The 18,166-nt window shown below is 35.2% G+C and overlaps 1 long non-coding RNA gene across 4 annotated transcripts in view; it reads left to right on the top strand.

Annotated features, from left to right (window-relative positions):
* LOC138175194 (uncharacterized) overlaps positions 1-18,166 on the top strand; it is a 71,122-nt gene that overhangs the window by 34,949 nt on the left and 18,007 nt on the right. For 2 of the 4 annotated variants that reach the window (XR_011171920.1, XR_011171918.1), the window contains exon 4: positions 1,250-1,410. The exons of 1 other annotated variant lie outside the window; for it this stretch is intronic. This is a non-coding gene — a long non-coding RNA (uncharacterized lncRNA). Of the gene's footprint in view, positions 1-1,249; positions 1,411-6,780; positions 8,368-18,166 lie in introns of those variants that run through there. One more of the 4 variants, XR_011171919.1, reaches the window with a different exon arrangement.

Here is an 18,166-nt window from a genome sequence, read left to right as displayed (position 1 = left end):
GAGAGAGAGAGAGAGAGAGAGAGAGAGAGAGAGAGAGAGAGAGAGAGAGAGAGAGAGAGAGAGATCTGTCTAATACGTTGTGGTAATCTTACTAATATTTTATTCAAAAAGTTTGATTAATATTCATTAGGTATACTCATATTTTTTCTTCCTCTATCTTGATTCTTCCTGGTTTAGATATTAAGACCATATTTATATTATAGAAAGAAATTGACAAGATCCCATATTTTCCTATTTCTCACAAATGTTTTTGTGTAAATTAATTATTCTTTGAATGTTTGATTTAATTAATGTGTAAATCTTGCTGGAAGTGGCTATTTACAAATGTTGTGGCTGCTCAAAATTATTTTTCTGAAATTGAGTTATTTCAGTCATTTATTTCTATTCTATTAATCTGGCCATTCTACATATCTGTAAATATTTACCCATTTCATGTAAGCTGTGAGTTTTATTCCCTATGATTTGGAACAAAAGTTTCTAATCATTTCTTTTTCTCTTCTTCATTAGTTGTTAATTGTCCTTTTTCATTTTTTATATTGGTCATTTGGGGTTGCTCTACCTTTTTTTCAAATCAAATTAGCTAGCAGTTTATCTGCATTGTAGATACAATGTATATACATACATACAACAGAATTTCTGTTCACAATTTTACTAATCTTCTCTTTCATTTTCATAATTTACACTTTTCACTTTAACTTGCATAGTAGATTTTTTTTAGTTTCAAATTCAATTCATTTTTTATTTTTAAACTTTTGTTGATGAAAGTATTTAAAGATTCAAAGTTATCCCAGAAAATATCGTTTTGACGGAAAACAAAAAATTTTGACATGTTGTCTAATTGTCGTAATTTTTTAAATTGTTATCTATTGTTTCTATTATTTATTCTTTGACTCTTGATTCAATATTGCATTGTCTCTAATGTTTTAAGTTATTTAGCCTCTAATTATTTTTTGCCTATTAATTTGTTTGTTTGCATTTAGTTTACAAAATTCAATTCCACAATTCCTTGAGTTTCAAATTTTCTCTCCCTCCCTTCCCTCCCCCCCACCCATGACGGCATACAATCAAGTATATGATCTGCAAATACGTTCACATTAGACATTAGTCAGATTATAAAGACAGATTGTATCAGATGGAATGAACAGTGGGAAAGAGGAAACAAAACCAAACAAGACAAAGAAAAAGATCCAGTAGTTTGCTTCAAACTGGATTCATACTCAGTTCTTTCTACTTCTTTCTCTGGATGTAGACATCTCTCTCCATCATGAGTCCTTTGGGATTGACTCACATCACTACATTGCTAAGAAGAGTCCAGTTGGTTGTCACACATATGTCATGACTGCAATTGTCTACAAATTTCTCCTTGCTCTACTCTTCTCACTCAGCATCAATGCGTATACGCCTCTCCAGGTAAATATGAAGTCCATCTGCTCCTCATTTCTTATATCAAAATAGTATTCCATTACATACATATAGCACAACTTATTCAGCCATTCCCCAAGTGATGGGCACACCCTTAATTTCCAATTCTTTGCCACCAAAAAAGAGCTGCTATAACTATTTTTGTATACATGGGTCTTCCTCCCATTTCTATGATCTCTTTGGGATATAACCCTAGAAGTGGTATTTCTGGGTCAAAGGGTATGGAATTATTTATAGCCCTTTGGACATAATTCCAGATTATTCTCCAGAAAGGTTGGATCAATTCACAACTCCACCAGCAATGCATTGGTATTCCAATTTGCCCACATCCTCTCCAGCATTTGTCATTTTCCTGTTTTGTCGTCTTAGCCGATCTGACTGGTAAGATGTGGTACCTCAGAGTTGTTTTGATTTGCATTTGTCTAATCAATAGTGATTTAGAGCATTTTTTCATATGCTTATAGAAATCTTTAATTTCTTCCTCTGAAAAATGCCTGTTCATATCCTTTGACGATTTATCAATTGCGGAATGACTTATATTCTTATAGATTTGACTCAATTCTCTGTATATTTTAGAAATGAGTCCTTTATTAGAGACATAGGTTGTAAAAATTCTTTCCCAATTGCCCACTTCCCTCTTAAGGTTGGTTACATTGACTTTGTTTGTACAGAAGCTTTTCGATTTAATGTAATCAAAATTATCCATTTTGCATTTTATAATGCTCTCTAATTCTTTTTTGGTCATAAAGTCTTCCCCTCTCCACAGATCTGACAGGTAAACTATTCCTTGCTTTCCCAGATTGCATAAAATATCAACCTTTATACCTAGATTATGCACCCATTTAGACTTGATTTTGGTATATGGTGTTAGATAATGGTCTATGCCCAGTTTCTGCCATACTATATTCCAGTTTTCCCAGCAGTTTCTGTGAAATAATGAGTTCTTATCCCCAAAACTGGGGTCTTGGGGTTTATCAAACAATAGATTACTATAGTCATTGACTGATGAGTCCCATGTGCCCAATCTATTCCATTGGTCCACTACTCTATTCCTCAGGCAGTACCAAGTAGTTTTGATGACTGCTGCTTTACAATACAGATTAAAATCTGGTATACCTAGTCCACCTTTGCTATCATTTCTTTTCATTAATTCCCTTGATATTCTAGACCTTTTATTCTTCCTTGTGAATTTTGTTACTATTTTTTCTGGCTCTCTAAAGTAGTTGTTTTAGTAAATTGATTTGTATGGCACTAAATATATAATTTAATTTAGGCAAATTTGTCATTTTTATTATATTAGCTCGACACAGCCATCAGTAATTGATATTTGTGCAATTAATTAGATATGACTTTGTATGAAAAGTATTTTGTGGTTGTGATCACATAGGTCCTGGGTTTGTTTTGGAAGGCAGATTCCCAAATATTTTATAATGTCTACAGTAACTTTAAATGGGATTTCTCTTTCTATCTCTTGCTGTTGAATTTCATTAGAAATATACAGGAATGCCAAGGATTTATGTGGGTTTATTTTATATCCTGCAACTTTGCCAAATGTATTTATTGTCTAAAGGAGTTTTTTACTTGATTCTCTAGGATTCTCTAAGTATATCATCATCTCATCTGCAAAGAATGATAGCTTGGTCTCTTCTTTGCCTAATTTGATTCCTTTGATTTCTTTTTCTTCTCTAATTGCTACTGCTAACATTTCTAGTACCAGATTGAATAAGAGGGGTGATAGTGGACATCCTTGTTTCACCTCTGATCTTATAGGAAATACTTCTAGCTTATCCCCATTACATATAATACTTGGTGATGGTTTTAAATAGATGCTACCTATTGTCTTAAGGAAGGTTCCATTTATGATGTTCTGCTCCCTCTTTCCTTCCCCTCTACTACAGTGTGTTTTTATGCCTCTTTGTATGGCATAATTTTCCTTTTTCTGTCTCATCCTTTCCTTTTATACCATTACAGTTCCTTTGACCCCTTTAATAAGGCTTTTCTTTTTTTTATCATCAGATTAATTCATTTATACCCATACACTCTATCTATGTATAACCCTTTTAAAGGTCATGATAATCATATAAATTTCGATATTGACAGTTATCAGCTTCTCATATAGGGATATAAACATTTTGCTCTTATTGCATCCCAAGTTATGTACATGTGAGCATGAATGTGCATATGAGTGTGTGTTTTCCTTGTTTACCTTTTTATGTTTTTCTTGAGTTTTGTAATTGGAGACCAAATTTTCCATTGAACTCTGGCTTCTTCATCAGGAAAGACTTTAAGTCCCTTACATTCATGACCATCTCCTTGCCTGAAAGATTATGCTCAGTTTTGCTGAGTAGTTAATCCTTGGTTGCAGTCCTAGCTCTTTTCCTCTATGAAATATCAAATTCCAATCCCTCTGATCTTTTAATGTTGAAGCTGCTAGGTCCTATGTGATCCTGACTGTAGTTCCATGATATTTGAATTGTTTCTTTTTGCAGTATTTTCTTCTTAATCTTGTAATTCTGGAATTTGGCTACTATATTTCTTGGAGTTTTCAATTTGGGATCTCTTTCAGGAGGAGTACCGTGAATTCTTTCAATAACTATTTTACCTAATGATTCTAGGATTTCAGGACAATTTTCTTTGACAATTTCTTGGAGGATGTTGTCCAGGCTTTTTTTTTCATCATGACTTTCCGGTAGACCAATAATTCTTGAGTTATCTCTCCTGGATCTGTTCTCTAGGTCAGTTGTTTTTGCAGTGGAATATTTTACACTTTCTTCAAATTTTTCAATCTTCATGTTTTGTTTGATTGACTCTTGGTGCATCATAGAGTCCTGAACTTCAATTTGATTGATTCTAATTTTTAGTGAATTATTCTCTTCAGTTGGTTTTTGAAGGTCCTTTTTTAGGGAGGTATTTTCTCCAATTTGTTCACTAATTTTACTTTTTAATAATTTGTTTTCTTCAGTGATACTTTTTTTCCAAATTAGTCACTGTAGATTTAAATTTGTCTTCTAGTTCCCTAATTTGGCCTTTAAAATCTTTCTTGAGCTCCTCCAAGAATGCTTTTTGGGCTTGAGACTAGTTCATATTTCCTTCTGTGGTGTCAGGTGTGAGTATAGAGTCCATGTTGTCCTCTGTATTTGGTTGTTCTTGATAGCTATAAGCTCTAATCAATTTTCTTGCTTTCTCCTTCTTCTCATCTTCCTTCCTTCCCATTGTAACTTCCTATTTCCTCATTTCTCAGGCTGGGAGCTAAGGGCCTGCTTGTTGGCTTTGTGTGCTGTAGACTCTGGGTGTCTAGACTGAGGCCAAGGCCAGGAGTCTCAGTGTTTCTCCTGAGTTATGCTGATGCTTACAGAGTAATCTGTGGAGGAGGGGTGGTCTGGCCACTTCAGATTTCTGCCTCTATGACCCTGGGCTAAGGCTCAGGCAGTTTTTTTGCTGGTCAGGTGAGGTGGGGCTTGTTGGGACCCCTCCCCCTCTTCTTTTCAGAATCCTCGCTGCCTCAGTTACACCCCTTCTTGGTGACTCCCAAGCCTGAGGCTATTTCCACTATCTCAGAATTTCACTCTGGGTGGGACACTTATCTCAGGGTTTTCTAGGTCAGGGAGGGGGAATCAGAGAAGCCAGAGTTTACTTTGCCATCCTAGCCCCTGGAAAATCAGGCAGGTGATTTTTAAACTTCCAGGCTGGGGGCTGATAGCCCCAGGAGACGCTGCTGTCTCTGCTGGAGGCCCTGAGCCCTCTCTTACCCAGCTCCAATGGATCCTCCCATCCAGTGGTGAGATGCTGGTGAGATGTCTGCAAATCACCCTTGGGGTGTGTGAGTCAGCAGGCTGGGGCTCCTTCTCTCTCCTCTGTAGTCTACTCTCTAGTCCAAGCTGCTGAAGCCCCCATGTGCCCCACACTCTCCCTGCCCGGACCCACATGGGCACTTTCCTGGGCTGGATTCTGCCACGCTCTGTCTCCCAATGGATTCTGACACTACAAAATCTATTCAGATTCACTTTTTAAAGTTTAGTGATGGGATTTACTGAGGAGCTTAGAAAAGTTACGGCTTCCATTCTGCCATCTTGGCTTCACCCCCTCTAATTATTTTTTAATCCCAACTTTAATGACCCCTTACTGGATACAATTTTTATTGCATTGTGTTCAGTAAAAGACATACTTATATTCTGTTTTTCTGAATTTGTTTGTGATATTTTTGTGCCCTAATGCTTGGCATATTTTTGTAAATGTATCATGAAGAGTTGAAAAACATATGTACTGTTTTCTAATTCCATTCAGTAATTAGTAGACATCTATCATGCCTAACTTTTCTAAAGTTCTATTCTAGCTCTTATATTTTTTGTTTATTCTTTTGTTAGAATTTTTCTGTCTGAAAGATAGACATTGAAGCCTTCAGGTACTTTAATTTTGTTCTCTATTTCTTCCCATAACTTGTTTCTAATTATTTCTTTTTCATTTATAGTTGTCTCCATTTTTATACAGGTAATTTAGTTTTCTTCTTTATTTTCACCAAATTAGCTAATGCTTTATCATTAGTGTTTTTTTAATCTTCTATTTTTATTTATTAATTCAATGTTTTTAATTGTGTAAATCTCCAACTTTCAGGGTTTCCATTTTGGTGTTTGATAGGGCTTTTTAAAATTTGTTGGTTTTCTAATTTTTTGACTTATGTGCCCAATTCATGAACTGGCTCTTTTTTTTCACTTTTTGTGGATGAGTGTTTAGATAAATTACCTCTACACCCAGAACTGCTTTGACTGTGTCCCTCAAATTTGTATATGCTGCCTTTTGGCTGTCAATATTTCATAAAATTATCTGGCATGTTTATGATTTGTACTTTGACTCACCAATTTTTCCAGATTAAGTTATTTAGCCACTAATTAGTTTTAATCATTTTTAATGGTCTTTTATTGTACTGTGGTCAATAACAGATGTGTTTAAGATATATGCTTTTCTGCATTTGTTTATGAGATTTTATAATCTTATACATAGTTAGTGTAAAAGTGCCTTGCAGAGTTGAGAAATATATATTCTATTCCAATTTATGAGCCATCATCTAACTTTTCCAAAGGTTTATTTTATATCTTCAATTCTTCATTTTTTTTTGTTAGATTTTTCTGACTCTCTGGAATACATTGATATTCTGCCCTTTATAGTTTTACTATTTCTCCCCATAATTCGTTCTACTTTCCCTTTATATAAGTAGATATTGTGTCATTTATTTGGTGTACATATTTTAAATTACATATTCATTTTCCATGGTATCTACAATTGTGTACTTGCTTAATATCTTGCCAGAATTCTAGGTAACTTTGTGGTCAAGTATTATTTTCTTTGAGTTTTTTCTTGTAGATTTTGTACACAAAAGTGCTGTGATGAAAGTAGTATTTAATGAAGATTCATGGATACCAGTATGGTGCCTGGACTGCCCAATCTACAGCTTACCTTCTTTTCTTGTCACACATGTACTCAAGATGAACTTTGTGCATCTTCTCAAATATGTTAACACCTGTAGTCTGTTCACATTCACCTTTGGCTTGCCTTTCATATTCACTAGGCATCTTTTGCTTGCTTATCATATCTCCTACACCTCTGATTCTTATTAGATTTGATGGTCTTTGCCTTTCAGGTAATACTCATATTTTAAAGTTAGGCTTTTTGTATAATATTTATTTGTGATTGCAAAGAAATGCAAATTGAGGGGATTATCATCAATTGATGAATGGCTATACAACTTGTGGCATATGATTGTGATAGAGTACTACTGTGATATAAGAAATGATGAGGGAGAGAAAGAGTGTCAGATAAAAACATTGCAAGACCTATATGAACTGATGCAAGGTGAAATGAGAAAAACCAGGAGATCATTGTGCACAGTAATGATGATCAACTGCTGATTTAAAAAACAACAAATGAATTAAGCATGAAACTAAAAAAAAAAATCTAGTAAACAAGTTACAGCGAAAAATGTAAATTCTGAAAATGAAACTGGGAACTCTGATCAATACAATGATCCAAGACAATCCAAAGGATTCATGATGAAAAAAATATTATGTACTTCCAGAGTGAGAGAACTAATGAATTCTGAGTACAAATAGAAGTATAATTTTATCAATTTACATTTTTTGACATATGCCTAATATGGAAATGTTTTACATGATTTCACATGTATGATTGATATTATATTGTTTGCCTTTTCAGTGGGTGGTAAAGGGATGGATGAGAGGGAGACAATCTGCTAAAAAAGAAAAGAATGTTAATAAACAAAAATAGAAAAAGAAAACAAAAAAAGGATAGGCTTTTGCATTCATGAGGAGCTCCAGATTACACAAGATGCTGGACAATTTCCTAATTGTGATATACCCTTCTCTCCTATTTTTAATTATTCAATTCTGATCCAAGCTAATTGTCCATCTATAATACCTGTCCCAGACTTAACTATGGATATACTAACTCAATGAGTCATTATTAAGATGCATGTTATAAAGTGGGTGATGCATATTCATCATTCACTTTGACCTATCTCTGAAGACTGAAAAAGCAATCTCTTTTGAAGAATCATGTTAGTCACTGAAGAACTTAAAATGTTCTGGGACTTGATACAAATAGACCAAAGCCATCTATATACAGAAGCAATTGGAAGCAATTTTACAATGTCAATGTAAAAAAAAATTTCTACTTGTACTTTGCACAAAACATCCATTACAGTATTGGAAAACACTTTTGAAAATCCCATGTGCATTTGTTTTATCCCTTATTTGATAGGGAAATTCAATATATTAGTGTACAAAATTGTAAGTATGCTAACATTTCTTGTCTCAAGGACACTGATTAAGAGGAGAGCCTTTACACTTTACCATGCTAAATTCCTTTTTACAATCAAAAAGCAATAATAACATAATAAGCAGATATTTACTTTATACCTCATATAAATTATAATATATATATAAGTATTTACTTTATACCTCTTATAATCAGTTCTGTGATAGTGATGAGAAAAACAAAACATTTGTGCTTTCTTCTCATATTTTCATCAACATCACCACCAATAAATGCATTTTCATAAACATTTTATAGACCTTGAAATTTGATATGTGAATGAATAGTTGTGTTTTATTCCTGTATACTTTTGGGGGGAGCAGGACAGAGTTGGAGAACAAGAGATAAGGATATCCACCAAGACATTTTTAATTCTTTTGGATTCTCTCCCCTGAAATATCTTGAGATGTGACAACCAGGTGCCTTTAAATTTTTCTTTTGTCTTCACCTCCCTGTCCCAACCCAGCTGAGATTTCTTCTGTGTGTATTTAGTCAGGACCAGTCCCTCTCCCAAGTTCATCTTCCCAAGCTTTATGGATATTTTCAAAAAAGAACATTAGGTACAAGATGGTAGATAGTAAATGATAGGAAAATGCATCTTAATTAAAAAGAAAAGTAGAATAACAACCCAGGAAAAGAAAATTTCAAGAGAGTTGAATACTATGTGATACTTATTTTAATACTTAATATTTTTATATTGTTTAACTTCACAACATCCCTAGATCAACTGAGCAGAAAGGAATTTTAACCCATTTTTAGGTAGGGAAACTAAGATCTGATAGTATTAGATGGTCCACTTAATATCACTCATAGTGCTTTAAAGTCATGGATGAAATCCATGACCTACTAACTGAATGCTGGACTTTTTCAAATGTATATAAGAAAGAGAAATCTTTGGTCAATGTAAAAAGAACCTCCTTTCTGTCTGCAAAGGATATTGCAAAATGTCTGACAGCATAAACACCAAAGAGATATGCACTTTGCCCATTCTGTTAGCAAATGACAGAAATGTCTTTCAACAGCTTAATTATATGGTTATGGTCCACTGACAGAACCATTTGTCAGTTTATGTGCACCTGCTGATTTGAATGAGGATTTTAAAAGTTCAATCACTGTGAAAAAAAAACAGAAATCCATTTTTTCTTTTTAATGAAAATGAAGATGAAGGTGTATTGAATACTCATTTTGCTATTTTTAACTGAGTTAGAGATATAAGCTGTCTTCCTATGCAGAGATTAAAGCAATGATTGGGAGCCTCTGTGAAAAAGTTTCTGAATTCAGTGCAATGAAGAAGCTTAACACCAATTCAATTAACAGCTGCATAAAAATAAAAATTTTAGGAAAAATAACTAGTGATAGTTCGAAGATTCTGTTTTTATTTTTTTTTTTAAGCAATCGGGGTTAAGTAACTTGCTCAAGGTTACATGGCCAGTTATTTCTGGGTGTGGTGCTGAGTGTCTGAGCCCGGGATTCGATCTCCAGGTCGTCCCGACACTGGAGCTAGTGCTCTTACTCACTGAGCCACCTGGCCGCCCCTAAGCAATTGGGGTTAAGTAACTTGCTCAAGGTTACACGGCCAGGTGTTTCTGGGTGGGTGCTAAGTGTCTGAGCCCGGGATTCGATCTCCAGGTCTTCTCAACACTGGAGCCGGTGCTCTTACTTGCTGTGCTACCTGGCCGCCCCAGATTCTGTTTTTATTATGAGGAACATCACAGATTATTATAATTTGCTTGACTCCATTTTGTTTGCTCATAACACAGGGACAAGATATAATTGGATTTTACATCAATGCTTTTAACTGCTGGTATTTCAGAGGATCTACAAATGTAATTTCCTGTCAGTCACTGAAATGCAAACTCCGATACAGAATGCACATGGAAATATGCCCTTTCCAATTAGAAGTATTTTATTTATGTAATAATCTTAGATAGTTATAGGGTTTCCAAGAGGGTTATGTACAAGATATCCCTGTTCAGATATCCTGGAAGAAATAGCTAGATACAGGGCAATCTGTAAACCACAGTTGCTATGGAAACTGCTTTCTTACCAGATACACTTTATAGAGTTATTTTCTAGCTTGTTCTGTTCCATTGAATTTAGTACTCACACGGTGCCATTCATTTTAAACTACTAAAGAATTTCATTTTTTTGCTAAGTGCATTTGAAAGATTATGGGTATGGAGTTAGAAGATTTAAGTTTGAATCCTGTTTTTTTTGCTTACCATATATGTGACTTAGACAGATGGCATGACTTGCTTTTAATCTCATCTGTAAAATAATGGAGTTAGTCTAGAATTCATCACTTCTTAAACTGTGGGTCATGACCCCATGTGGGACCGTGACCCCCAACTTAAGAAACACTGAAGGGGTCTTGAATGGAAAAAGTTTAAGCAGTTCTTGTCTAGATGACTTCTAGGTTCCCTCTCACTTCTAAATTATGATCCTATGGATTTGAATTAAGAAAAAGTAGTTATATGAAAGATAAGGGAGTTATAAGCAAACTAATGAAATATTACCTGTTACATCTGTGGATGAAGGAAGAATTCATAACCAAAGAAGACATAGAAATCTTTACATTAGATACAATATACAATTTTAATTATGTAAAATTTTAAATTTTTGCACAAGAAAAGCCAAAACAGATAAAATCGGAAGAGAACCAGGATTTGGAGTGAAAAAAAAAAATCTTTGAAGTAAGTTTCTCTGATCAAGGTCTCTTTTCTAAGATAGGTAGAGAACCAAATTAAATTTATAAGAATAAGAACCATTGATAAATGATCAAAGGATATACATAGTTTTTGAGAAAGATATCCAAGGTCTCAATAGTTATATGAAAAAAAATGCTCGAAATCACTAATAATTAGAGAAAAGCAATTTAAAACAATTTTCAGGTACCACCTCATAGTCATCAGATTGGCTAAGTTGACAAAAAGGAAAGTGAAAAAATGCTGCAAAGGAAAACATACTTCAATGCACTCTTGGTGGAGTTGTGAACTGGTTCAAAAATTCTAGGTAATATGGAACTATGCTCAAAAAGCTATTAAACTGTGCATATCCTTTGACCCAATGATACCACTACCAGTTTCATATTCCGAAAAGATCAAAGAAAAAGGAAAAGAACCTATATGTCCAGAATATTTATAAGCACCTTTTTCTGCAGTAGCAAAGGATGAGAAACTGAGGAGATGTTCATCAATTGGGGAAAACCTAAACAAAGTAGTGGAATACTATTGTACTGTAAGAAATTATGAAGTGAATGGTTTTAGAGAGACTTAAATGAATTGATGCAAAGTGAGTAGAACTAGGAAAGCAATTCATACAATAACAGCAATATATAAATATAATCATCTTTGAGAGATTTAGGAACTGTGATCAATACAAGGACCAAAGACAGTTCCAAAGGACTCATGAGACCTTGCAATATGAACCAAATCTCAATGTTCTGAGGTTTGCTGAATTTTCATCTAATACCTATTCACTTGTCTATATTCCTACAATGCCAAAATGTCAATATTTTATATTAAACAATGCAAAGAAAAATCATATGCTTAATCTTCATGAGTTCTTTTTCTGGTATATAGAGTAAGTATCATTGCTTCAATTTTATTAAAGAGAAAAGTAGACAATAAATAACTGAAATGCATCCATAAGAAGTGGGGACAGGGAATCCATTCATCAGTAATCTGCTATGATTGTGGTCCATGCTGCCAGAATCTAAACATTAGATTTGACATATGCTATTCTAGGAAGGTGACCAGCACACTAGACCAACCAAAACTTAAAATTTTGGATGTTATGGATTCACATTAAGACAAGTACAAAATAATAGGACACGTAGACTTTAGCCATAACAGTTACTACAGTAGAACAATACCATATCTTGCTAAATATTGTCTTCTGTTGAGTCATGGCCCCTTTTAGCAATCTAGTGAAACTTGTAGACTCCTACCCAGAGTAATGTTTATAAAATACAAAAGATTGTAAAAGAAACTAATTATATTGAAATATGATTTTTAATAATGACAAGTTTATAGACCTCAGGTTAAGAACTCCCAATGTAGATTATCTGATTTAGAGCTGTAATGTTTAGTCTTTGAAGCAAGATCAGCTTTGGAAGCAGATGGACTTATGATCATATGATCATAGGATTTAGAGCTACAAGAGACCTCAGGTTTTCTACTCCTTTGCTAGTTTGTTATAGACTGGGACTCTTTTTATTGTTGTAGTTGTTCATATTGTATTCTTTTCCTTATTTTTCATATTTCCATGCTTGGCACATTGTAGGCATATAATAAATGCTTGCTGAATTAAGTTGACTCGGGGACAACCCCTTTAATTTATAAATGAGGAACCTGGAAGCCAGTAAATTGAAATAATTTGCTCAGAATATCAATCCATTTACCTTATTTAAATATTATTACAACAGTACCTAAAATTCTACCTTAGTTTCATTTATATAGCTTCTTCTGCATTGGATCCTCTGCTATTATTGAAATAATAATTTTTTATACCTTTCTATACCAGAAACCTGAGATAGCACAAAACTATTGGAAAATTGTGGGGCTGGTTGGTAGAGGGATAGGGGAGGAATAAGTAAGGAGTAAGAGTATATTGAAAATTAAGAATTTGCTGAAAAAAAATTCTGTCATGAATTTTACCTGCTTCGCAATTTAGCCTTTGACTGTGCCTTCTTTTTGTAACTTTTATTTTACTTTTTTCAATTATTTAACTTTTTTTTTCTCTTCCAGTCCCATTTAAAAAATAAAAGCAAAATTCCTGTAACAAATATGGGCAATCACATAAACTAGATTTCCACATTGACCATGTCCAAAAATGTATGTCTATCTCTGCATCTTGAGTTCCTCACCACAATGTTAGTGAGTGGCATGCTTCATCAGTCTTCTGCAAACTTTGTCATCACATTGATCGAAGTTCTTAAGTCTTTCAAAGTTATTTGTTTTTATTCTGTTGTTATTACTGTACCAGTTTTTCTCCTGATTCATCTCACTTCATCTTCATCAGTTCATACAAATCTCTGAAATCTTCCCTTTCATCACTTCTTATGGCACAATATTCCATTACATTTATATACATTAATTTGTTCAGTCATTCCCCAATTAATGGGTACCTCCTTAGTCTTAGATTACTTCCATTTATCAGCCTCTTCTTCCTATGACTACTAAATTGTTGTGATGACTACAGCTTTGTTGTATAATTTTATCAGGTACTGACTGGTAAGTGCCCTTCCTTCCTGCTTTTTTTTTACATGATTAACCATAAGATTGTTGACATTTTCTTCCTCCTAATGGGTTTCATTATTACTTTTGTAGCTCTATAAAGTGATCTTTGGTACTTTGGTATGAGAACAAATAATCAAATAAATTTATATAGTATTGATATTTTTATTTTGTTAGCTTGTATTTTCCATGAACAACTAATAATTCTCTAGTTTTTTATCTTTATTACCACAAATATTGTTTTACATTCCTATTCACATAGTTCTTTTTATTTATTTAGGTAGATATGATCTGAAGTATTTTGTACATTGTATAGTTATTTTGAGTGAAGTGTCTCTTTCTATCACTTTTTGATGAATTTTGTTCATAATTTATGGAAACTTGCATTTCTGGGAATTTGTTATATCTTGCAAATTTGCCAAAATTATTTTTTCAAGACATTTTGTGACTCTTTAAGTTGTCTAAGTACACCATTATAGCATCTATAAATCCAATATAAAAAGCATCTAAAAAAACAAAAAGTAATAATTATTTCTTCTTTTCCTGTTCTTATTACCTCAATTTACTTTTCTTTTTTTATGGCTGTAGCTATTATTTCCTTTTTTTTTTTCAAATGCTTTATTAACTTCTGGTTTACATCATTCATTTCCACCAGATTTTGAGTTGCAAATTTTCTCCCCGTTTTTCCCCTACCCACTGGCCCAAAATAGCAGTCCCACAGGATATTCCCTCCTCCAATCTGCTCTCTCCTGTATCTTCTCCCATACCCCTTTCAACTTTTCCAGTGGAGCATGGTGGATCTCTATGCCTCAGTGCATATATATATACCGCATTTCCCCGATAATAAGACCTATCCCGAAAATAAGCCTTCCCCTTACTGTGTAAGATTCCTCTAAAATAAGCCCTCCCCCGAAAATAAGCCCTATTGAGATTGCTACTGTAGTGAAGGTGATCCCCTGCGCTATTACCCTCTGTATGCACTGTCCCCCCCGAAACACACACCGCGCTTTGAGCTGCATCCAATCAGAGCTGCAGCAGTGAGCGCGTCATCCTGTTCTTCCCCAGTGATTTGCTTATTGAATAAAGGTACATTTTTTTGTTCACATTTACCTGTTTATTAAAATTGCTGTCAATGTTCATTAAAATAAGCCCTCCCCTGAAAATAAGCCCTCTGGTGTTTTTCTGTCCAAAAAAATATAATAAGACAGTGTCTTATTATCGGGGAAATACGGTATATATATATAAACATTTGATTTTAAAACTTTGAGTTCCAGATTCATTCCCTTCCTCCCTTGTCACCCACCCTTACTGGGAAGATAAGCAATTCAGTATAGGTTGTACATGTGTAGCTAATGCAAACCATTACCATAGTAGATATACTTTAAAAGACTTGACTATATTTGCCTCCCTTCTATCCCACCTCCCACTTGTTCTATTCTCTACTTTGATCCCATCCCTTTTCAAAAGTAGGTGCTTCCAACTTCCCTCCCCGCCCCAGCCTGCCCTCCCTTCCATCATGCCCCCTCTCATCCTCTTCCCCCTTGCTCTCCTGTAGGGTGAGATACCCTATTTAGTGTGGATTTCATTCACTCCCCAAGCCAAATTCAATGAGAATAAGGTTGACCCATTCCCTTTTACCTTCCTATACTTCTCCTCCATTGTAACCATTTTCCTTTGCCTCTTCTATATGAGATAGTTTACCCCATTCTGTCTCTCTCCATCTCCTCTCATTATATTTCTCTCTCACTTTTTAACTTCACCTTTTAAGTATCATCCCTTCCTCTTAAATTGCTTCTGTGCCCTCTATCTATGTATACCTGTAAACATATATACATACATTCACATATGTATTCATACGCCAATATACCCTCTGATACAGACATATATATTTCTATTCCCTTCAAATATTTTCATACAGAGAAGTTTCATCAGTTACAATTATCATTTTTCCATGTAGAAATGTTAATAGTTCAACGTCGATAAGTTCCTTATGATATCTTTTCCCTCTTTAGCTTCTCATGCTTCTCTTGCTTCTTGTATCTGAATGTCAAATTTTCTATTCAGCTTTGGTTTTTTCATCAAGAATGCTTGGAAGTCCTCTATTCCACTAAATGACCATATTTTCCCCTGAAACATGATACTCAGTTTTGCTGGGTAGGTGATTCTTGGTTTTAATCCCAGTTCCTTTGACCTCTGGAATATCATATGCCAAGCCCTTTGATCTCTCAGTGTAGAAGCTGCCAGATCCTGAGTTATCCTGATTGTGTTTCCACAATATTCAAATAGTTTCTTCCTGGCTGCTTGTAATATTCTCTCCTTTATCTGGGAATTTTGGAACCTGGCTATACTATTCCTAGGAGTTTTCTTTTGGGATCTTTTCTGGGGGTGATCAGTGGATTCTTTTAACCTCTATTTTGCCCTCTGGTTCTAAAACATCAGGGCAGTTTTCCTTGAGAATTTCTTGGACAATGATTTCTAGGTTCTTTCTTTGATCATGCCTTTCAGGTAGTCTAATAATTATTTAATTATCTCTCCTGGATCTATTTTCCAGCTCAGTGTTTTTTCCCATGAGATATTTCACATTGCCTTCTATTCTTTCATTTGTTTGGATCTGTTTAACAGCATCTTTATTTCTCATAAAGTCATTAGCTTCCATTTGCTCCAATCTGATTCTGAAGGAATGATTCTCCTCAGTGACCTTTTGAGATTCTTTTTCATTCTCCTCATTGCCTTTTTTAGCCTCTTTTGCCATTTGAGTTAGTCTACTTTTTAAGGTATTATTCTCCTCAGTCAGGCTATTGATTCTCATTTCATAATTTTCTTGCATCATTCTCATTTCTCTTCCCAATTTTTACTCCACTTCTCTTATATGCTTCTTATGGTCCTCTATGTCCTGTAACCAGCTCATATTTTTCTTGGAAGCTTTTGGTGCAGGAGTTCTGACTTCACTGTCTTCCTCCTGTTCCATCCTTTGATCCTTTTTTGTCCCCAAAATAGGAGTCTAATGTTGGATTGCTTTGCTTGGTTTGCTTCCTTTGCCTGGTCATGTTGCCACTCAATTACTTGACTTTTGGGCTTTTTGTCACAGTAGGACTCTGCCACCAGAAGGGGTAGCTTCATTCCAAACACTGGGGTTTTCTCAGCTGCTGGAGGTATTAGATGCATGCCCTCTCTGAAGCCTCCACATGTTCTGGCAAGCTGGTCACACACCCCAGAACCTCCACCCTAGACCAAAATTCATATCCAAGCAGGTTAAAGCAAGAGTGATTACCCCTCAGACTGGTCACTTGGTCCCCCTACACTCTACATACCAGGAGCTGAAGCTGCCACATGGCAGTGGCTGCACCTCAGCCCTTAGTGGCTTCTTGCCCTGGGGGCAAAAGCCGACACACTCCCAACTACTGGGTCCCAAAGTCCACACTACACTGACCTCTCACTTTGTCCTTAGCATCTATGTATTCATAATTCTGGACCGCCACAGCTGGTGGTGATATGGAGTCCCTCTAGGCAGTGGTTGGTCAGGCCCATCCTGGGGCTAAAACCTCTGGCTTGTGTGGGACTGGGGTCAGCTCCCAGAGTGCTGCACTGGCCAATACCTGCCAGCCTGCTGGGCTGTATTCTGTGGGAGGTTAGCTTCTCTGTGTCATTTTGTGGGTTCTGTAGCTCCAAAGTTTGTTTAGAGTCCCCTTTTACATGAATTGGAGGTGGTGGGAGCCAGAGCTGCACGGAGGTCCTGATTCTACTCTGCCATCTTGACTCCCAGCATTTTTTTCCTGTTGCTATTATTTCCTACACAGTATAAAGTACTTATAGTGATAATAGGTTTTCTTATTTTACCCACAATCTTATTGGAAAGTTCTTTGGTATATCCTTATTATATATAATGTCTCTTCTATTTAATATTCTATTTAATATTTTTACATCTATATTCATTAGTGATATGCTATACCCACTTTGAAAGAGAGTTTGATGAAGAAGTGCATGCTATAAGTCCTCTCTGGACTTCAATGTCTTCATTTGTGTTTTGAAATGATTGAAATAGTTTATAAGGTTTCTTCTAGCTCCAATGTTTATAAAACAATTCTAAGTGATAGTAATGCCCCTTATTGTTATAAATTGAGAAAACCAAGTGGCACAGTGGATAGAGCGCTTAGCTTATAGTCAGGAAGACTCATCTTCCTGAGTTCAAATCTGGCCTCAGATACATACTAGGTGGCAAGTCACTTAATCCTCTTTGCCTCAGTTTCCTCATCTGTAAAATAAGCTGGAGAAGGAAATGGCAAATCACTCCAATATCTTTGCCAAGGAAATCCCAAGCAGGGTTACAAAGAATCAGACACAACAAACTACTGAACAACAACAGATGAATTTGAGGACAAAGAATGATTTGGTTAGGTTTCTGGCATCTTTGTTTTAGTATTTGAATTGATCTACAACATGAGGGGGAACCTGTGACCTCGAACCCACATGTAGCCCCCTAGGTCCTCAAGTGGGGTCCCTTGACTGAATCCAGACTTCACCAAACAAATCCCAAAGGTTGGATCTGTTTGGAGCAAATCATTTGACATTTCTGAATTTCAGTTTCCTTGGGTAAAATGAGGAGGTTAGACTAAACGACTTTATAGTCAATCAACAAGCATTTATTGAGCACCTACTGTGTGTTGAGTACTGTATTCACAGGC

This window comes from Petaurus breviceps, unplaced genomic scaffold (genome assembly GCF_028583685.1).
Source record: "Petaurus breviceps papuanus isolate PSGF00001 unplaced genomic scaffold, PetGlider_PUasm1.0 76, whole genome shotgun sequence".
Classification (NCBI taxonomy): domain Eukaryota; kingdom Metazoa; phylum Chordata; class Mammalia; order Diprotodontia; family Petauridae; genus Petaurus; species Petaurus breviceps.
The sequence above is the reverse complement of the archived record's forward strand: the minus strand, read 5'-3'. Positions and strand labels throughout refer to the sequence as shown.